The 23724-nt window shown below is 35.8% G+C and overlaps 1 protein-coding gene across 2 annotated transcripts in view; it reads left to right on the top strand.

Moving 5' to 3' along the window:
• JAK2 (Janus kinase 2) overlaps positions 1 to 23724 on the top strand; it is a 185997-nt gene that overhangs the window by 13951 nt on the left and 148322 nt on the right. For both annotated transcript variants that reach the window (XM_074361613.1, XM_045504961.2), the window contains exons 3-4: positions 1869 to 1935; positions 5262 to 5584. The gene's annotated coding sequence lies outside the window, so the exon portion shown is untranslated. The remainder of the gene's footprint in view (positions 1 to 1868; positions 1936 to 5261; positions 5585 to 23724) is intronic.

Here is a 23724-nt window from a genome sequence, read left to right as displayed (position 1 = left end):
TTTTGATAGTGATTGCCTTGTTGACCAGTTTGGGGAGAACTGATGCCTTAATGACATGGTGTTTTCTAATCCATGAACATGGTTGTCATATTGTGATATAGTAAATATTTATTTGGTCTTTGTCCCTGGTTCCTGGCACAAGAACTTCTGCAGAGGGATTACTGTCTTTTTGTATGCTAATGTGATAAATGATAGCTGGACGCCCCTAGATAGCTTCAGATTGGGGATTTGTTGCCAGAATAACCAAGGCATGATTCGAGGATTGGAACTTTCAGCTTCCCCCAATTCCATCTGACCTCCCAGGAGGGGAGAGCACCTAGAGATTGAATTCATCACCAATGGCTGATGATTTCATCAATATGCTTACTTGCTGAAACCTCCAAAAAACCCCTCAACTGTGGAATTTGGAGAGTATCGAGGTTGGTGAGCACATCTGTGTGTCAGGAGGTTGGCACGCCCCAACTCCCTGGGTACAGAAGCTCCTGTACCAGGGACCCTTCTGGATCTTGACCTATGTACCTCTTCATCTGTCCATTTGTATGCTTTATAATATTCTTTACAATAAACTAGAGATGAAAATATCTTTTAAAATGAACTTAATCATTGGTATCTGTGGAACAATATCCAGAGGTCTAACATACACATAATTAAAGTTCCAGAAGGAGAGTAAAGAGAAAATGGGGCCTAACATTTATTTAATGAAATAAATGGCAAAAATATTCACAAATTTACTAAAAGACATATATTTAGAAATGCAAGAAGAACTCCAATCAGGATAAATACCAAGAAAATTATGCCTCAGCACATCATAGTGAAAGTTTGAACCCACCGCCCCCACAAAAAAAAGAGAGAGAGAAAATATTGAAAACATTAAAAGGAAAATGACACATTACATTGGGGAAACAAAGATTCAAATGACTGGACACATCATCAGAAACCTGAGAGGCTAATGATACCTTTAAAGTGTTGAAAGAAAAAACCCAATTATCAACCTAGACAAATACATGTGACAACTGTAACATTAAGGTAAGGGGAGGTAAATGGACATACAGAGTTATAAGATTCATACATTTTACATAAAGTAATATAATATTAAATCTAAAGAGAGTTTAGAGAAGTTTGGGGTATATATTTAATTCCTAGAGCAATCACACAGGAAATGATGCAAAGAGATATATGTAAGAAGCCAGTAGAGGAGGGCAGAAATTGAGAATAAGAGGTACAGTAAGCAGGGAGAATAAATAGAAAATAGTGATATTCATACAATAGAATACCACTCAGCAACAAAAAGTAATGAACCACTTCCATGTACCAACATGAATGACCCTCAAGAACATTATGCTGAGTGAAGGAAGTCAGTCACAGAGAGTACTATTTTCATTTTTAATAAAATTTTAGAATAGATAAAAACTAATCAATAGTGAAAATGGAATTTCCTTGGGATGCCTCTTGCTCCCAGAATATATTAGATTCCCTTTCCTGTCCCTGGTAGGAAGCACTCTCTCATAGCACTTATTGCATCACCATTTCATTATTATATTCCCAGAATTTAGCACAGTAGGCTGGCATATGATATATGCTCTAGAAATATTTGTGGTGTAGATGGTTGAATGGGAGAGGGTGTGTTGTTATACAATGTTAATCTGAGTTGATTAGGGAAAAGAGCATGTTTTCATACACTTGAGGGTGTATGTATCAGTATGTTTTAAATTTCAAGTATTAGACACCAGAATCAAAGTGGTAAACAGTGAATCTCATCGGGGTAGATGTCTAGTAGTAGCGTAGACTTCAGATGCAGTGTGATCAGGACTTCCAATCCCCTTCAATTGTTTAGCTGATCTCATCTAATGTGTTTTGTCTTTCCTCAGGCTGGTTTACCTCGTGGTTACAAGATGGATGCCAGTGGCACCTGCAGCTTCTTTTCACGTTCAGCAGGTAAGAGACATTGGTCTGTCTTAAAGCCAAGAAAGAACTTCCCCAGCTTTCCCAGACGTTCTTCAGCAACCATTTCCTTTTGTCTTATTGGCTGATTCTCAATCATGTACTCAGTCCTGAACCTGTCACTGGTTGGCTTATATTACTCAGTTCACCTCTGGGATCACAAGTTCTGCATGAGGAAGGGTAGATACCTGAGCAAAATTGAGTTACTGTTAGAAAAGATGAAGGGCAGAATGGATTCTGGGAAGACAACCATTGATATCCACTTCTGTGTAATATGCTCTGAAAAATTGCCTTTCTTTTTCTCTCTTTTTAGACTTTTTAAAAATTAAAGTATAGTTAATTACAATGGTTGTGTTAGTTTTAGGTGTACAGCAAAGTGATTCAGTTATATATACCTATACACACATACATATATATCCTTTTTTAGATTATTTTCCATTATAGGTTATTACAGGATATTGAATATAGTTCCCTGTGCTATACAGTAGGTCCTTGTTGTTTATTTTATATATAGTAGTGTATATATGTTAATCCCAAACTCCTAATTTATCCGCCCCCACCCCCAAGCCTTGCTTTTTTCTTATAGATACTTTGCGTTTTGTGACTGAGATTGTTTGATCCTGCACTAACAGTTGAAAACTCAGAGATAAATCTGTGGCCCATTCATAGCAAATGCACAGAGTAATGTGGTGCTTTTAAAATTTTTAAAAGCTTCATTCCTGCTTCTTAATTATGTTCATACTCTTATTTTTCCTTTTGCCTCATCTTTCTTGTTTATTTCTAATTTATTTCCTATTTTGTATATTTTTGCTAAGTCATACTAATTTTTTTAAAGTAGGCTTAAACAAATAAAATACAGATTGCTTGTAATATGCTTCCTCCTCCCCCCGTGTTGCTTTGTCCTTAAATATCTAGAAGTATAGATTTTAAAATTGATATATAACTGACATGTAACATTGTATTAGTTTCAGTTGTACAACGTAATGATTTGATATTTGAATAAGAGTTTAAATTTTTTTATAGCTCCTTCCTGCCAGCCATGGGCAGGAGTTGGTGCCACCAACATGTCATTATTTTTATCATTTTATTTCCACTCCCTTTGAGAATATTCTTCTTTCACTAATATTATGAGAAGAGAAATAAATGTTTCATTATTTTGGGTGATAGAAACCAGGAAGAACTAAGAAAATCCAATAATTTCATAGTCTTATGGAGGAAAGCACCCTATATAGAAATTATTTTTAAAAAGAGAAAAATAACCTGCTCTCATTATGAAAGAATTTTCTTATTCTTACCCTTGCTAGGAATTGTGTATTGCATGGTTTTGTTTCAAATATTATGTCCTGTAACCATTTGGAAAAAGTAGAGTTAGATCCCTTCCTTATTCCATATGCACAAATAAATTCCAGGATTTAAATGTAAAACATAAAACCTTGAAAACGTGGAACCTTGAAGGCATTATGCTAAGTGAAATACACCAGTCACTGAAGGACAGATCCTACATGATCCCATCTTTATGAGGCATCTAAAATAGTCAAATTCATAGATTCAGAGAGTAGAGTGGTGCTTATCAGGGGCTGGGGGAAGGGGGAAATGGGCAGTAGCTAATCGGTGGGCATAAGGTTTCCGTTAAACAAGATGAATAAATCCTAGAGATCTGCTGTACAACAGTGTACCTAAGTTAACAATACTGTATAATAAACTTAAAATTTTGAGAGGGTAGAGCTCATGTTAAATATTCTTATCACAATAAAATATTAAATTTTATTCTGGTTAACAATACTGTATAATAAACTTAAAATTTTGAGAGGGTAGAGCTCATGTTAAATATTCTTATCACAATAAAATATTAAATTTTATTCTGGTGTCTAATACTTGAAATTTAAAACATACTGATAAAATTTTAAAGGATTTAAATATAAAACATAAGATCATGAAAGGAAATATGAATGAATATATCATCTTAGGACAGGAAAGAAATTTCTAGGCATGATACCAAAGACAGAAACCTTATAAGCAAATGCTAATTACGAATAATAGCTAACATCTATACAGGTCTTACTATATGCTGGGCCATGTACTGAGGACTTGTGTTATCTCATTTAATCCTCACATTAATCCTGTGAGGTGGGTATCATTGTTATTGCCCTTTCATGAGTGAAAAAAGAAGGCACAGGGAAGTTGTTTACCTTAGTTAAAGTCACCCAGCCAGAAGTGACTGAATTAATATTTAAAGCCCAGTAATCTGACTCCAAACCCTGAAAATTTAATGGAATATGATACAAAATAGTATTTAATGTATATGCTCGCCATTTCTTCAGTGTAGTGTGTTAAGAAAGCCAGATGAGTTTTTGTTTGTACAAGTGCTTGATAAACTGTGAAGGACTATCTAGTGTCAGTGAGCAGTGTCTGGCAGCACGTCACTGCTGGCCAGAGTGAAACAAGGAAGAGCAACCTACATCCAGCCTGAGACTGCCGAGCATCCTCCTTTTACCTACCTTCCTCTGACTTCTTTCAGTCCCTCTCATTTAAACTGTGCTGCTCAGTTTCTCACATGGAAACCCCTCAGCTAATCCAGCAGTACAAGGCACTTCCCCAATCCTGCCAAAGAATTTGGCAAAGATCCTGCGTCTTTTCTGTGGAGACAAATGGCGTAGATTTCACACCTGGGACATGAAGGAGAACTGAATCCAAACATAAACAGTAGCTCTCAGTCACTTGGCAATTGATTGGCCATTTCTTCTTACTCTCCCAATCTTTTCCAGCAGGTAGACAAGCAAGGTTAACTGGCATGGTGGGAATAGAGCTGGATATAGAGACAGATGTTTAGATAATTGCTAATGTAAGCCAACTTTTAGTTTAGATTTTATAGGAAGGAAATATTTGTAAATACAATATTGCTATTGCCGAAGAGTTTGTGGAACATCACACTCGGTGATGTAATACTGGAAGCCATCCACTCTATCATCTTTCGTCCATAGTCATTCTCCAAAGTGTTTGTTTTGACTTATTGCTCAATGTATGAAATAGATACAAATGTAAAAGAAACAGATATCCTACCCACTTCTAAAGGCACTTCAAGAAGCATGCAAACTAATCTTCATTTAAATGAAAACTTCTGTAGTTGACAATGCTTGGCATGGTGAAGAAATGGATTCCTGACAAGAATGACAGTTGGGAAATTCCAAATCTGCTACATTCCAGTGGATGAAGGAATAGTCAGGAGTTATGAGTGGCTCCCTACTAGGAAGAAAACTGTTAGGATAGCTGACCACAAAAAGAAAGATTTCAAAATTTATTCCAGTTATTTGTCATTTTAGATTACTTTCTGTCTTTGGGAAATCCACTCTTACCAGCACTAAAGGCAGTTTCTAAGGAATAAAGAAGAAAAAGAAGATGCCACTTTAGAAGATGTCATTGCTTCATCCTTCAAATAGCCACATGGGGAACGTGCAGCAATTTCCTTGTTAGGAAATTCTGCTCAGAGCATCCTGTGCTTCTCTCCATGTGGACTGGAACTCTCCTGAGAGCTAGACTGACAAGCCCATCACCTGATGGGTAGTTCGCTTACATGGGCTCTGAGGAAATTTTGCCAGATCTCATGGGTGTTTCTGTCTGAGCTCCAAACCCTGAGGCAAACCTGGTAAGTACTGGAGTCACAAGCTATTTATTTTCTTATTCTTAACACATTTCTTCACAGGTGATTTCATAACATAATGGGATTATTTAATTAAAAACTATGATGTACATCTCTTGGAAAGAACAGTCTGTTAATATAGGACATTATTATTGCTGTTGGGATTAAGACTCATTACTTAATGAATATTCATAAATTAAGAAGAAGTGTGTAGTCCATACTATAAGCATAATGTAATACTCATTTGAAAAATCCTTAATTTGAATAATTGCTTCAAAAGGCTAATAATTTAAGACTAGATTCACTTTACTACTGTAACCTGGAAAATTAAGGGAAATTATGTCAGTTTTCATAACCTAAGAATCACATACCATCTCTGAATGATCATGTATTTTAAATAGCTTTTTATAAGTGAAGTGTCACTCTGAATAATTAAAGATCACTAGCCACTTCCAAAGGTAGATGCTTTCCCCGAGTGTATCTAATTTCCAGGCTTTTGAAGGGGCAGCTGTTGGGTTTACTTATTTCATTAAAAATAAATATTTATTTTGTTTCCAATTAAAAAGCAGTACATGCTCATTGAAGAGCACAAGAGAAAAACATTAAAAAACATGGAAAGGAAAAAAATAAGGATCACCTATAATCCTTAGAGATATTTCCTATTAATATTTTGCTGTTAACATTTGTCTTCCAGTCAATTTTTTTTCTTACCTTTCTGTTTTTAAAAATTACAGAGGAAATATATGCCCATCATAAAAATTGGAGACAATGTAGACAAAGTGCAGAAGTCAACCCTATTATAGGCAGAATTATGAATCCACAAATTCATATGTTGGAATTCCTAACCCCCAGTACCTCAGAATGTGACTATTTGGAGATAGGGATTTGAAAATATGATTAAGTTAAAATGACGCTGGTATCTCTTCTTATAAGGACACTAATCCTGTCAGATCAGGGCTTTACCCTTATGACCTCATTTAACTTTAATTATTTCCTTAGAGGCCCCTTCTCTAAATGGAGCCACACTGGGGATTAAGGCTTCAACATACGCCTTTTAAGGGGACACAAACATTCAATCCATAACAGAGTGTGTCTGTAGCTAAGCCAGGATGAGTCCTAAGGATTTTTTTTTCTGGATGGATCTGAGGGAATTTGACCCTATTGTGGGGTGGGCTCTGTGAAGTGAGAACAGATGACTGACTTGGATGGGATGATGGCTCCTTTTTAACCACCTCATTTAAAATACCACTCTATAAAACTGTAAGAAAAGCTGACCAGAAAATGAAGTGAGAGCTTTGTTGTTCCTTACTTATAGATTAATACTTATAGAAAACTTAACTCAATCCAAGAACTATTTGTTGATCTCTTACCTTGCGTAAGATATTGTCCAGTACATTCAGAGCAGCAGAAAGATACTGACATAGTGCCTGCCTGTAAATTCTCAGGCTTTTAGTTCAGTGGTTACCTAACCTGGCATCAAATCAACTGGGAAATAGTTTAAAATACTCAGATTTGATAAAACCATATTGAAAACCTGTCCAGCAGTATCTGCTAAAGCTATTCTTTGACCCAGGAATTTCGTTCCTATGTGTTTACCCAACAGAAATGAATTCATATGTGCACCAAAAGATGTGTATAAGAATTTATTGCAGCACAATTTGCAACAACCCTTAATTGGAAAGAATCTGAATATCCATCAGCAAAACAGCAGTGAGAATGAGCAAACTACAAATATAGTGACAACATAAATTTCACAATCACAATGTTGAGCAAAGAAAGCCAGACACAGGAAAGTTTATATTGTATAGTTTCATTTATATGAAGTTCGAAAAAAAGTTAAAAACAAAAAGGCAAAACCAACCTATACTGTTTAAAGTCTATATATTGGCTAACCTTGAGGGGGAGAGACAGAATCTGGGGAAAAAAACATGAAGGGGATTCTGGTATGCCAATATGCTCTGTTACTTGATATGTTCAGTTAACTGGGAACGTTTACTATACGAAAATTCTTCAAGCCACACACGATTTTTTACATTTTTTTGTATGTATGCTGCCCATTATTTATAATATACAGATTTCTAGGCCCAATCTCAGACCTAACAAATTAGAAAGTCTACCTAATTTAACTGTCGACATAAGGGGCTCCAGAATCCATGTTTGAAAAGCTCCCCAGGGATTCTGGTGGATGCATTTAGATTCAAGTTTTGGAGGAATTGCTGCTTTTCTGAAAACAGTATTTTAGCCCTTCCCTAGACCTAATCTTTCCTTTGTACTGGGGAGGAATCTTTGTGGGCAACAGTCATGCACAAGGGGTTCATTATGGAGATGCTCAGAAAAGCCATTGGCAGTCCACCGCACTGACTGCCACAGTCTGATCTGGTACCGCTCAAAAAGAAATAGACCTTTTCTCAGAGCTGCATAAAGAGATAGGTAGGTCTAGGTGGATGTGGCAGTTTACTTACGAGACTAGATTGTTCTGTTTTTATACTAAATTGTCATATTGGATCAAACGAGGAGTGCAGCTTGGAAGCAAATGGAATCATAAGAATATACCAAGTATCTCACGAGGATTTTGCCTAAATACTGACAAATTATGACATGCAGAGCTGATATCACAAGGTTAGTTATGTTACTTTGGTTTCTTATCATTTATGGACTCACACTGAACAAAGAAAGGAACGGATGTCACTTTTATAAATATGTTAAAAGAGAATGGCACACAGAAGAGAATAAAAAGGGAGACGTATTTCCTCACACCCACTGCTTTCCCTTACAATGCAGCTCAGTTTTTTTCTGAAACTGATTAATTTAGACAATCGCTTGGACTCACCACATTCAGGTAGCTGTCCTTCACTCTAGACTGAATTCATGTTTTATAATTTGGTAAATAGTCTGTAACCTGCCCCCTGAGAAAGCCATTCATTGGGCTGAATTTTAGCAGAACTGGTAGAAATGTAGGGTTTTTTTTTCCCAGGTCTTAGTCAGGGAGGAATGTATCTGGTGGAGCTCTTGAGGGCTCAAGATTTGGAGTCACACAGACATGGGTATAAATTCCAGCTCCAGCCCTCTCTAGTTTTGTGATTTGTGGTCAGGAAGCTTCTCTATGATTCGCCCCCTCCAACTGTAAAATGGGGGTAATAATAATAATGACAATAGCAACCTGATAGAATTGTATGGATTAGGTGAGGTCATTCATGTGAAGTATATATGTGTTAATGAGTCATGGTAAATACTCAGTGTATCTTGATGTTATGATGATGGTGGCAGTCAGGGAGTTCCAAGAGAAAATGAAGCAATCCTGTGGACAGAACCCTGAAAACCCACAAGAGACCAGTGGAAACCACCTACAATTAAAAGAGGGACTCTGCTTGGTTTCCACTGATTTCCAGGTCCATGGGGTATGCATAAAATACTAACAAACGCATACATGGATATTACTTAGATTGAGTTACAGTAGAGGTGATAATAACAATCAACTAACAAATGATGGGTTTAAAATGACCTGGCATAGAGGACTCAGTGATAAATATTCAGTGTCAGTGCTCAACCCAGAATAGACTGTCCGTGGAGAGAGAGACTGGGCTTTCTTAAACAGGCTGACTATAGCAGTTAGCTCTCTTCTGTTGCGGTCACCTTTCAGGACCAATGATACGGACATCAGCCGGTTAGAAAGCTCAGTCCTTTGACTAAGGGCTCAACATTTCCCCTTCTTCCTCTCACCTTATTCCACTTCATCTTAAGCACAAAGGTCCAGAAGTGGCTCCCTGCAGTGGACCTATGTCCAGCTGCTTGTATTGATGGAGAACCTTGTGACAAGCTTTCTGTATCTGTAGGAATTTCAAACTGAAGATAGAATAGACTAGCTGTATCTTTAACATTTAAAAGAGAACTCAAGCCTTAGAAAGGAGATAGCATGGGGGTCTCTGAGCTTTTCTGGTCTGACACACTGTGATAAAAGCATGAGAGCATCTGTAGAAAGTAATCAGCTCTGGTCATTGAGACAATTTTCATAAAAATGAAAGAAACAGATAATCCCAGTATTCCCAACTTGAGCAGTTTTGGGCAAAGTTAAAAACAGTCTGGGTAGGAATGAAGTCTAGTATGTCTGAACCTCCTTTTGAGAAGTCAGTGGTGGGTACTGCGGTCAGCATTGTGATTGGAGGGCCCACATTCTTTTCATGCCTCAAATCACATTACCACTATACCCGGTAACAGTGTACTCCTCTTCACATGTGCCTGGGCATTGCTGATGGTGCCCCAGAGCTGGATTCTGCAGCAAGAGGGTCCTCTGCCCACTTTATTCTTCTCATGAGGGATGAACTCTGCCCTCTCATGTAATGATAACCTTACATTTGGGTCTTTGCAAATGTTAGCTCAGAGAATCCTCATTCCTCCAGTTTACAGACAAGGTAGTGAGGTTAAATGACCTTTTATGAGAAGAAATGGGATTAGAAGTCAAATTTGGTGGCCAAACTCTTGGTGAGCCCAGCTGGAGGCAGTTGAGCACAGAGGTGTCAGAGTCAGAAGCCCAATGTTCATAACTCAGTTTCACCTCTTACTAACTCAGAATGTTGGCACATTTTCCTAAGCTCGGTTTTCCTATCTGTAGGATACAGATCATAATAGTAGCTATTTCAGAGCATTGTTTGATCACGTGAGACAATGCGTGTAAATTATGTAGCACAATGTTTGGCATATAGAAACTGCTCAATAAATATGACCTACCATCTACTTTATCTTTTGGGGGCTTTGGAAACTGAAGTATGTCCAAATTGCTATTCTCAATCTCTAAAATCTTTAAACCAGACTATTTCAGGTATATTGCTTCTTATGATCAACCTGGTTCTGGGCACATAATACTCTGAAATAAAATATCTTAATTTTTTGAGAAAAGAAAAGCTGCATGTAAAACATTAATTCTTATAGACTGATTATGAATTTCTCTTATGCTGGTTACTTTAAATAGCCATCTAATCACATAACAACCATCACTGCCCCCTTAAATTGGGTAACTGTTAGGTAAAATATCATTTTGCACCAAGAAGGCTTTTTACAATTTTAGTGTGCCTACCATTGCATTGACCCATCATTTATAATCACTCACCTGGTAGTGATATTCCCAATGTTGGTGTAACAGAGCATCTTAGCTAGGCCAGAGTTGGGGCCCAGGTGATTCTAATGAGAAAGCCAGGCACTGGTTTGCAAAGGGGCTAGGAGCCTCGTGGAACACAGGTCTTGGATCCTGACCACCACTGGCTTCAGACAGCATGCCTCATGGACTGTGATGGCCCCAATAGAGGCCAGATGACAGGGAGAAATGACTGGGGCATGGAGAGCTAAGTCACAATAAGGAAAGCAGGAGGCTCCCATACCAAGCCAAACCCAGCAGCAAGGCTGTAATATTTTATGGAGTGGTTGCTCCTGGTGCACCATAGAGATTGCTGCCAAAATCCACCCTGACCTTACCTGCCTGGTGAGTAAGGGCCCCAAGGGAAATGATGGCTGTTTCTAACTTGTGAGTGAGCTTTCCAAAGCAAATTGGAGGCTGGTCAACGTTACTGTGGATCATCCTGAACTCCCTCTGGTTTTTCAAGGTCAGTTTTAAGTGACTGGATGTCCAGCATTGGCAGTATGGTGTGACCTCTAGGTGAACTGTCATTGCCTAAACAGCGAATAAGGTGACAAATGAGTTTGTTGGACTAATCACTTTTAACATTTTGAGGCTCGAGCAACTTTGCTGTGGCTTCTTTCCTAAGTTCTGCAGCTCAGTGTTTGTGGATGTTTATGGCATCTTTGCAGACTCTAGAAAATAGTTTTGAAGGGGAGATTCTGAGAGATGGGACTTCCCTTGGTCAAGCAAGTGGGAGGCTTGGAGCTGGTGAAATTTGGGTATTAATGTTATTATTATCCTTGTTCTAAAGATGAGTGAAGGCTAAGCTCTTTGGATTGCTATTTTTTTAAGTCTCAGCATCAGAGGATTCAAAAATAATGCTGATTTCTTATAAAGAAAACTTCAGGCTAACTACTTCTGAAGGTCATATTTTTATTTTTAAATTGTATTTTTAAAGAGTACTCACAGATCCTGGAAGAGTGCTAGTACACAGTAGGTGCTCAAAGAAAAAATAAGGGTAAAATTTGTTGTCGATTCCTTCTCTTGTGGCTTAAAGGCTTGGAGTGCTTGTTAGGGGACTGTGGTTTCTTCTTGCAAATCATTAAATTCTTTTCTGCTATGACTCATACTAACAGGAAGACTGATGAAATATCTTTTCAGCAGTAACCAGAATATGTTCTTTTCTTTATTACTTAAAAGTGCAGTGGATTCACTAACACTGAAATCACATATGGCCAAGGCTGAATGATGACAGAGAGAAGTGAAACAGTTTCTTAGGGGACTGTGATGAAACTTGTTCACCTCCTTTTTTAAATCAGAAGAATGATGATAAGTGTATCAGTAATTATACAGTGGACTGGTGTTTTGAAAAATGTATCTACCTGCTTTGAAGTTGCTTTCCAAATGAATTATAATTACTTACCACTAGGAATAAATGATCTACAACAGATTCATATTTTTTATGTAGACTAAATATAAAATAGCTGAAAAATTCACTAATTAGATAAAATTGCCCCCTTTGTTTCAACTACAGTACATGCATGAGTTTTTGGGAGTTTGCTTTGTTATTTATTGTGTGAAATACAAGAACTTTTATTATGCTCTGAGAAGTTGAAACTGTATTGATATTGGAGTGGGCAAGGGCAGAAATGACATCACCAGATTTCTTTTTCTCTTGAGAAGACAGTGAGTAATCTGGGTGTGTCAGTTTCACTGTAGTTTTTGTCTAAGAGCGTTTTCCTCCTTGAGATTTGTATTCCAAGTATGATATTATTGCTTAGATGAGTTCTCTGGAATAAACTATAAATCCAGTATATGAAATAGAAACTGTCATCTCAATGTCTTTGATTTTGATTCAGCAGCTAAATTAGGGATTGAGATTTAAGATTTAGTATTGCTTTGCCCACATTCTCACCTCCCTGCCTTCTTTCTTCTCCCTTCTATGATTTTAGGTAAGAGGGAGGAAAGTGGGAGAAAAAAAACTGCAGTATAGCCTTTCTATTCCTTCCTTTGTTTTTTCAACCATAGTTCCCTAATAGGCATTATTTGCTAAGTGCGTATTTTGAACTAGGCATTGTACAAACAATACCTTATTTAATCCATACAACAACTCTCTGTGGGAGCTGCTATTATTGTCTTCATTTTTCTGATGAGAACACTGAGGCACAGATTTAAGCATGGAGACTAATTTCAACCCAGTTCTGTTTATTCCCAAATGCTCACTCTTTCTAAACGTGGAACACACTCAGTAAATATTTGACCGCTTCTGACTCCTTCATTCCCACACCCCAGAGGATGTGGCTGAATTAGACACAAAACCCAGAGCCTCCTCAACCCCCTCTGACACCAGGCTTAACGGAAAGAAGGGAGGACCTTCTAGTTTCAGATGAGAAGAAGGGGAGAAGGGCAGGAAAACAGAAGAGAAGAAAAGCAAAATGGGAATGAGGCCAAGGAGAGAGAAAGGGATATTTGGGAGAATCTGTGGAGAATGGGAAAGGAAGTCATCCACACTTGAGCAATTTTATATAAGGAATATTTCCTAGTCTTTTCACCAGAAGTTCCCCAGGACTGAATACTCTCCTCTGGAAGTTTTACCATTTTGAAATTTAAGGAATTCAGATAATGAGGATTTACTCATGGAAAGGAATGAATCAGAGAAGGTCGAACAACTTGTCTCTACCCGCACTTTCTGATCCTTTATTATTCCACTTCTCCATTTCCTTCTCTCTTACCCATATCCTCTGACTGTTATTAAGTTGATCAGATGAAATTTTGTGGCTGTAGATGGCCATTTTCCCTGACATGTGAAGAGAACCTGCATAAGCAGAGAGATAAGCTGACCTGAGGGTACAGTGGGAAGAGAGGTACTCTATTGACACTGAGTCCTTGGACCTGGCCATGTTGGAAGCCAGTACTATCCTATAGGCTTCTCAAGTATATGAGTCAATATAGTATCTTTTTAGCTGCAGCTAGTTTTAATGGAGTGTCTGTCATTTGCATCCAAGGCAGTCTTGACTAATAAACTTCCTAAATTTTCAAATTGGTGGATGAAAATAATATAGATAATTCTCTTAAAATTTCAAAAATCTCTCCTGTACCTGCAGTTAAATATTTCTCATTCCTAAATTATATTTTTTGTGGTTCCTTATTCTAAAAAAAATCAGTTACCTATAGTTATTGGTTCTTAGGAACACAGTTTTATTAATCAAGACTGTGTGATCTTGTAGATTTAATAAAAAATTAATTTTTTTCTTTTTCCTTCAATTTATATTCTTTGTATTGCTTTTTAATCATATGTTTTTATTTTATATATTACTTTTTTCTTCAATTCTGTGCTTAGCTTATTTCAAAATTTATTATTTTCTAAAATATACATTTAAGGATATAAATTTTAGTTTTCCTCTGCATACTGCTTTATCCATATTGCAGAGTGGACTTCCTCTTAATGGACTTGTACATATTTTGTTAGATTTATACATAAGCATTTCATTTTGGGGGTTGCTACTATAAATGGTATTGTGTTCTTAGTTTTAAATTATACTTGTTCAGTGCTGATTATGGAAACCAAGTGAATTTTGTATATTGACTTTGTATCCTGCAAAATTGATTATAACAATATAACAGTTATTAGTTCCAGGAGTTTTGTTGTTGATTCTTTCTGATTTTCTACATAGATAATTGTCATCCTCAAAGAAAAACAGTTTTTTTTTAATTCCTTGCCTGTATGTATACCCCTTATCTCCCTTCCTTATCTTATTCCAGTAGCTAGGACTTCCAGAACTATGTTGAGTAGGACTAGTTACAGAGGGCATCCTTGCCTTGTTCCTAATCTTCAGGAAAAGCATCTAGTTTCTTACCATAAGTATGGTGCTAGATAAAGATTTTTTAAAGATGTTGTTTATCTAGTTGAAGAAGTTTCCCTAGTCCTACTTTCTGAGAGGTTTTTGGTTTTTGTTTATTTTTAAATCACAAATGGGTGTTGGATTTGGGGAAATGTTTTTTTCTGCATCAGTTGATATAATTATGTGCTTTTTATCTTTAGCATCCTTGTGTAGTGGGTTACATTAATTAAATCTGTGAAATTTTAAAAATATATTTCACTCAGATAAAATTTTCAATGAAACACACAGATGTTAAGTTCGCAATTAGATGAGTTTTATAAATGGATACAGTCATGTAACTAACATTCCAATCAAAACATAAAACATTTTCTTCATCCCAGAATTATTCCCTTGTGTTTTGGTTGATCTTCATTCCCTCACAGGCAACCACAGTTCTGATTTCTATCACTTGAACTTTATAGGAATAATACAACGTTTGATAGCTGGTTTTTATTGTTCTACATGCTTTTTAGATTCAATTATGTTGTTTTATGTATCACTAATTGTTCTTTTTTATTCCTGAGTAGTATCTCATTGTATAAATATATGATAATTGTTGATGATCATTTTGATTATTTCTAGTCTTCCTCTATTTTCATTAAAGTTTCTATTAACATTATCTGCAAGTCTTTTGGTGGGCTTGTTTTCATTTCTCTGGAGTAAATAGCTAGGAGTAGAATTGGAATTGGGTAGATACATACTTAGCTTTATAAGAAATTATTATTTTACTTTCCTATTTCAATTCCTGTTTTGGCTTTATAGCCATATCTCTTTGTATCATTCTTTAAATATTTGCTCTAGGCATTAAAATACATGTCCTTAATTTATCATAGTCTACTTAGAAATGCTATGGTGCCACTTCAAATAAAAAGTAAGAATCTTACAATAGTAATCTCTCCATCCTTTGAGCTATTGTTGTCATTCATTTTCTATCTACTTATGTAATAATTTCCACAGTATAATACCATCATTTTTCCTTTAACCTGTCGGTTGTCTTTCAAAGAAATTAAAAGAAGAAAAAAAATCACCTTTTATATGCCCCTATATATTTACCATTTCAGGCACTCTTTATTCCTTCCTAGTGATTCATGCTTCCATCTGGTATCATTCTCTTCCAACCTGAAGAACTTCTTTTAGTATCTCTTGTTGTGCCAGTATTTGGGCAATGGGTTCTTTAAGCTTTTCTTTATCTGAAAATAGTCTTTATTTCACCCTCAGTTTTAAAGCCTGTTTCACTGGATGTAAAAGTTTGCATTGAGAGTGATTTTCTTACAGCACTCACAAAATGTTAATCACATTGTTTTCTGGCCTCCTTTCTTTCTGATGAGAAGTCAGCCATTATTTGTATCATTGTTTCTCTGTATGTAATATATCTTATTATTCTGGCTGTTCTTAAGATTTTTTTCTTTAGTTTTTAGTGTTTGATTTTAATGGGCCATGGGGTGATTATTTTTGTATTTAATCCCACTTGGGTTTACTGCTCTTCTTAGTTCTGTAAGTCAGTGTTCTTCATCAAATTTGGAAAATTACCAGCCATTAATTACTTCACATATTTTTTTTTCTGTCCCATTTTCTTCTTAATCCCTCTAGGACTTTAATTTTATGTATATTTATTCTGCTAAATATTGTCCTACATGTAAATGAGTTTCTATTAATTTTCTCAGTCTTCTGACTTTCTTCAGATGGAATGATTTCTATTGACTTGTCTTTAAGTTTGTTAATTTTTCTGGAGTCTCTTAAGTCCATCCAGTAAAATTTTCATTTCAGATATTGTACTTTTCTATTCTAAAATTGCTGCTTGATTGTTTTTTATAGTTCATAGTTCTCTGCTGAGACTCTCCATCTGTTCACTCATTTACCTACTTTTCCCTTTACATCCTTGAATATATGGTAGCTTCTTTAAAATTACTGTCTGATAATTTCAACCTCTGGGTCACCTCAATGTCTTTTTCCTAACATTTTTTTTCTTTTTTCTCAATCATGGTTTATATTTTCCTGCTTATTTTCATGTTCGGCAGTTTTTTAAAAAATCCGTGCTGGCCTTGTGGATCATATGTTGAAAAATATGTATTATTTCATCATCCTTTAAAGGATGTTGAATTTTGTTGTGTTGGGTAGTTAACTTAAAGAACTTTTTGCTCCTGCGAAGATTGGTTTTACTCTCAGAGTAGGTCTATTTCAGTTTTGCAGTAAGTCTAAGGCATGAATCTTATTCTAGGCTGTGCTCCTTACTTCTCAGGCATGGCCTTTCTGGGGACTCAGCTGAATAAATTAGTTACTAAGTGAGGTTTCTCAACACTGAATGGGCAGGAAGCCAGATTATCTCCTAGCACTTTGACTCTGAAACCTATAACAGACTATCTCTGCTAGACTTGGTGGAGTTTCTCCAAGTTTTTTGCCAAGGACTCATGCTAAATTTTCATTTAAATTTTGTCTTCCCAGCCCCAGGCATTTCTTTTTTCTCCAGTATAGCTACCTGAATATTCCAACTCCTAAGCAGTCTGAAACTCTGATCTGTGTCATCAGTTCACTGACACCACCGTCATACTTGGGCTTCCCACTTCCTCATCTCTAAGCAGAAAGCCAGTGAACTTGATCACAGGGCTCATCTTGTGTATTTCTCTTGTCTCAATGATCACAGTGCTGTGCTGCAAGTTATTTAATATCTGAAAACAGTCCCCTCTTGTTTTTTTCAGTTTTTGGCCAAAAGGCAAATCTGGTACCATTTACTCCATCATGGCCTTTAAAAACTTACTGTTTGCCATGATTTCTGTTATTTGTGATTGTCAGAATGTGGTTTGTAAGATTTTTTATTTTTCAAATTTGAGGGTTTATGTATGTGACTGTGTGTGTGTGTGTGTGTGTGTGTGTGTGTGTGTGTGTGTGTGTGTGTTTATAAGATGTCATATGTGATGAATTCCTTTTAATGTTCCATGGATGTTTGAAAAGTATTTGTGTTCTCTGTATATTATATTAAAAGTTGTAAATTTGTCTATTCAGTCTTCTAAATTTTGTTATTCATTTATTTCACATTCTTATTTACTATTTTGTTATAATAGCTTTATTAAGATACAATTCACATGCTATACAATTCACCCCTTTAAAGTAGGATTTTAGTATATCCACAGAGTTGTGCAACCATCACCACAATCAATTTTAAAATATTTTAATCACCCTGAAAATAAATTCCACACCTCTTAGCCGTCATTTCTGAATCCTTCCCTTCCAGCTATAGGCAGCCACTAATCTGCTTTCCATCTGTATAATTTGCCTATTTCTGGCATTTCATATAAATGGAATTATTTAATATGTGGTCTTGCGTGACTGACTTCTTCAGTCAGCATAAAGTTTTTGGGATTAATCCATTCTGTAGTATGTATCAGTACTTCATTCCTTTTTATAGCCAGATAGTTCCATTGTGTGGATATACCGCATTTCATTTATCCATTTATCAGTTGATGGGGTATTTGAGTTGTTTCCACCTTTTGGCTTATGAATGATGCTTTAAGAGCATTCATATACAGTTTTTTTGTGGACATGTTTCCATTTCTCTTGGGTATATTCTGAGAGTGAAATTGCCAGATCATATTATATTACTATGTATATGAGTTCCAATTTCTCCACCTCTCTACCAACACTTATCATCTGTATTTTTTATTATAACCATCTCAGTGTGTGTGAAGTGGTCTTATTTATTTTTGACTGCTTGAGTTGTTAATTTGTAAGAGAAACTCTTAAATTCTTCCATTATGATTCAACAAATCACAGTTATTTATCGAAGAGCTATACTCCAGGCATTATACTAGGTGTTAAGTGATAAACATGTGCCCTTTCTACACAGTACTGACAAATGTCATCAAAATTTGTGATTTAGTAGTAAAAAGGAAATAGATGTGCTAAAGTGATAGAAGATGATAAACTGACTGGGTTCTCAAGGATATCCTTAGGACTACCAGGATTAGCATTATTTGTGAAATCTTAGAAATGCAAATTTGCAGGCCCTAGGTCAGATCTGCTGAATCAGAATCTCTGGAGGTGGGATTTAGGAATGTGTTTTACAAGCCCTTCAAATGAGTTTGAAGTATGTTAAAGCTTGAGAACTACTGTTTTCAAAAATTCTGTCAGAGCCCTGCCCTCTGGGGGTTCTGATTTAATTAGTCTAGTGTGAGGCTGGAGGAAATATTTTTTGAGGTAATCCAGATTATTCTAATATAGAGGTAGGGTAGAGTAAAACAGTGGATTAGAGGGGACAGAGAATGAAATGAGTTTGGAGTTATTAACGGGTCCATATAAGACAAGGCTTTGAAAACTGGACAAGAGTTTAGGTTTTTTTCTAAGTGCAATGAGAAACCTTTAAAAAGGTTTAAGCAGGTAAATCCCATAGTCTGATTGATGTTTTAAAAAGATCTGTGTTAACCATGCAATTGTACAAATGAATGAGGAAGATTTCTGTATATTATATAGGGTTATCTCTGAGATACATTTTAATGAAAAAAGTGAGATGCAGAGCACTATTTACAGAAGCCTATGTTTGTGTAAGGGGAGCATAAATAAGTATAACTTATATTTTTAAAGCAGTTAGTTATAAATAAAAACTAATAACATTTGTTGCCTATGTTGAGAAACAAGGTTTGGGGGGCAGACAAGACTTTTGTCAAATTACTTTGTTATATAGTTTTGACTTTGGAACCATGTAAATGTTTTACATATAAAAATTGAATTGAAAAAGAATAAAAGGAATCTCTAAAAATTGAAAACAAATGGCCATAACTGTAGAGAAAGTTGATGCCAACCCACATAAAGAAAATCGTTACTAGAAATGGCTGTTAAAGTTATTGCAGTATACTGAGTTTACATCCCTAGTGGGGTATATTCTAAGAACAAAATCCCACAAAAATATTAAATTGCATTCAGTAATCTTACTGTTTTAAATAATACTGGTTTTAAAATGCTGTTTTAAAACTATTATAGGTCTGTCATAGGATAAAGAAAATAAGTAATCATGTTAATGTTAGAAACAAAGATTTTCAATTTAGGAGAGAAAAGACACACAAAATCAGAGAAGTTAAGTGACACGCTATAATCTGAACTTTGAAATGGAGGTATCAGTTTAATTAAAATTTTTCTTTAAAAAAAACAGTATGTACTTCTTAACTCTGTCCTAATCTTCCTAATTCTGAAAAATCCTAAAGGCAATAAGAATGCAGTAGTAGTGAGCACCCCTAGTATCCAAATTGTGGATTTTCAACTAAAAAGAAACTGGGCTTCTTGGAAAAATGGCTGATTGCAGGTTTGGGGTAAGAAGTGTATTAAGATAAACCTGGAATATCTTATTATTCTAGAGAACAAGCAAGCTACCAAAAACTAATGGGAAAAATCTAGACTTCAGAAAAAGAATAATAATTAAAATTCATTGAATCATATCCAATATGTAAATTTTCATACTAATGTAAAACATAACAAACAGACTTCATTGGTTGCCCCTGAAGTTTACTAGTGCACCAGCTTATCCACAAATTGATAAATAAAATGAAAGATTCAAGCATTTATGCTGCCTTTCAAACTTTATTTTAGAGTAATCAAACCATTGATGAATGTTCTTTATGGAGGAAGTCCAGCTAATAAGTGCAGGAGGAATAACAGAAGTAAAAATCACCGGTTTGCAACCACGTGGACCTAAGCAACATGTTTGTCAATGAATATTAAAGCCATAAAGAGAAAATTAATGGGGAATTTTACAACAGAGAGATCAGGTTGTCACCACCTAAACCCTCTGATTATTTTGATATTCATAAAAGGAACTACCAGATATTACATGTCTCATGATATGATGTGATAGGAAATACTCAGCATTACCTGAAGTATTCTTTTCCATGATATTAATTCTTTTTTTAAAATTTAAAATCATTTATTTATTTTTATTTTTTAGGTGGGAGGTAATTAGGTTTACTTATTTATTTTTAGAGGAGATACTGGGGATCGAACCCAGGACCTTGTGTATGCTAAGCAAGCGCTCTACCATTTGAGCTGTATCCTCCCCATTTCATGATATTAATTCTTAATCTAATCAGACCTCTATCAGTTTACCACCCCCAGCACACACACACACATTACCTGAGACCAAGAGAAAGCAATCAGCCATATCCAAAATGTTACTCAGCTACAGGACAAATCTAGAAGACAAATGACTCAGTTTCTTCAAAAATCCATGACATGAAGTATAATATATCCATACAATAGAATGTATTTGTCAGTGAAAACAAAATACTATTAAAAATAGATGAGCTTGAAAACATTTTGCTAAGTGAAAGAAGCCAGCATAAAGGACTAAATATTCTGTGATTCCATTTATATGAAATGTCCAGAATAGGCAAATCTATTGGGACTGAAAATAATTTGTGGTTATCTACACCTGGGGCAGGTGGTAGGTTTGGGGGATGATGGTTAAGGGGTACAAAATTTATTTTTGAAGGGAGTGATGCAAATACTTTAAAGTTGATTGTAATGGTAGTTGCACAACTTTGTAAATATACTAAACCCCATCAAATTGTACCCTATATAGTCAGTGAATTATATGTAAATAAAGTTGTTGAAAAATCTGAGACATGAAAAAATAATGGCAGGGGGACTGTTACAGGATCAAAAAGTTTTGAGAGACAAAGCAATCAAATATAATGTGAGAACCTTATTTAGATCCCGAGTCAAAACAAATCAAGTGTAAAAATATACCTTTGAGATTATCCAGTAAATTTAATTATGGGCTGAATGTTAGATATTGCTATGGTCTTAATGTTTATATACCTCCACCCCAAATTCATATGTTGAACTTCTAACCCTCAAGATGATGGTATTAGGTGGTGGAGCCTTTGGGAAGTGATTAGGACACACTCGTGGAACCATTATGAATGCATTTAGTGCCCTTATAAAAGAAATCTTAGAAAGCTGCATTGCTCTCTACCTTGTGAGGTTATAGTGAGAAGACAGGCCACTGATGAAGGGGGAGTCTCATCAGATACCAAACCTCCAGTGCCATGATTTTGGACTTCTGAGCCTTCAGAACTGTGAGAAATAAATTCCCGTTGTTTATAAGCTACCCGGTCTATGGTATTTTATTATAGCAACCTGAATGGGCTCAGACAGATATTAGGAAATAGTTGTTGATTTTGTTAGATATGGTCATGTTATATTGGTTATAAAACAATGTTACCAGTTAATGTGCATAGTGAAATCATTTACAGGTGAAATGATACGGTGTCTGGGACTTGCTTTAAAAATGCTCAGCAAAAAATTGAGGATTAGATGAAATAATAATGGCTATTTGAACTAAATAATGGGCATATAGGAACTCATTATTTTACTTTCTTCAGTTTTATAGGATTTTAAGTCCTATAAGAAAACAATTTTAACTTGTTTGTGCATTAAAAAGATCACATTGAGTGTTGTGATATTTTTTGCTTGTATTTTGATAGTCGTTTTACATTTATTTAATTTAATTTCATGCAGTAAGGTACATAAAAATTTTATACATGTTTTAACGTATTCGTAAGTAAGTTTATCTATATGAAACATACTCCTTTTTCTCATTTAAAGATTTTTGCCTAGCATTCTATTCATTCCATTCATATCACCTTTCTTATTCTCTTATTACCATCTGCTTAGACATATCTTTGCCCTTTTATTTTCAATGTTTCTGTGTCACTTTAGTTTTAACTCTTATAAACAGTTTATAGCTAGGTTTCATTTTTAATCAGTCAGGCTGCCTTATAACATGTGAACTTAATCCATTCACACTTTTTCTGATTATTGATATGGTTGTTCCTGTCTCTAACATCTTTTGTATTTGTTTGCTTTCTTATTAATTTTTAAAATACCCCCTTTTTTAGTTAGGTTGGTTGAATTTTATTTGTTCCTTTTTGTCCTCTAGCACAGTGTTTTTCAGAATGCATTCTCAGTACCACCTGCATCAGGTCTACCAGGTGTTTGTTAAAATGCACGTCCCAGCTATGGAATTGAGTTTCTGAAAATCAGGGTCTAGGAGCTTACATTTTAAAACAAGCCAATCAGATTATATATATACACATTAAAGTTTGAGAAACAATGTTCCAGTATTTTGAAAACTTACCCTCCCATTTCTAAAAAACATAACAGGTTTAGATGGATGTTGAGAATTAATCAGTAAATATAAACATTTCCCTTCTGAAGAAGATCAGACCCTTGGAAGATTACTTCTCCTTTGCCCTTGCCTCTCCCTTCATCCTCTACTCCTGCTGCCTCCTATTTTGTTAAACTCATTTGGAATGTTACCTATTTTATTTATTTTAAAATAAATTCTACTTTCTGGAAATCATAATAATTTCTTATTATTTGGGGCAGGTCAGATTCCCCCGGAAGTAGTCACTGAAACAGAGATGAAGTTTATTAGGGAGTGCTCTTGGGATCAACACCTGGGGAAGACAGGAAGGAAAGGAGCAGGACAGAGCAGAGGGAAAATTCTCTGTGATGTAGGGAAACCTCAGCCTGCCCTGGGGGAGTGCTGAAGGCGGAGGACTCTTCAGAGCTGTTTGAGTTGCATAGAGAAGACAGTCTTCTATCCTTGGGTAGATCAGTCATTGGGTAAGGGCCACCCAAGGAGGGGATGTGACCTCAGGTGGGGCAATCTCTCACAGGGCCTGACTGCTGAGGGCTGACCCCTGGGGGGTCTCCCAGCTGGTGAAACTGTTAAGTCCTTTTTTTTCCTGAAGGACCATGAGGCAGCAGAGCACAGCACTGACCACAGGCTTCAGGAGCATTTTATCAACAATCATTTTGAAGCAACTATAACTTTTAATAACCATTTTTTCTTCATGGCCTTTCTTGTGTTCATTTTTTTCTTGGCTTTAGATAATTATTTGGTCAAAGTTCCTAGACTAAACTTTCTGAGTTCCTTCATATCTAAAAACACTTTTTTTCCCCATATACGTGAATGATATTTTGGCTAAGTATATAATTTTTGGCTCAAAATTATCTTCTTTAAGAATTTTGGAGAAAGTACACCATTGTCTTCCAGCATCCACAATGGCAGATGAGAATTCTGATGCCAGTTTCATTCTCTGTCCTTTATACCTATCCTTTTCCTTTCCTGTCTCTTGCGGGGGGCTTTTAGAGTTCTCTTTTTC

The sequence above is a fragment of the Camelus bactrianus genome, chromosome 4 (genome assembly GCF_048773025.1).
Source record: "Camelus bactrianus isolate YW-2024 breed Bactrian camel chromosome 4, ASM4877302v1, whole genome shotgun sequence".
NCBI lineage: Eukaryota > Metazoa > Chordata > Mammalia > Artiodactyla > Camelidae > Camelus > Camelus bactrianus.
The sequence above is the reverse complement of the archived record's forward strand: the minus strand, read 5'-3'. Positions and strand labels throughout refer to the sequence as shown.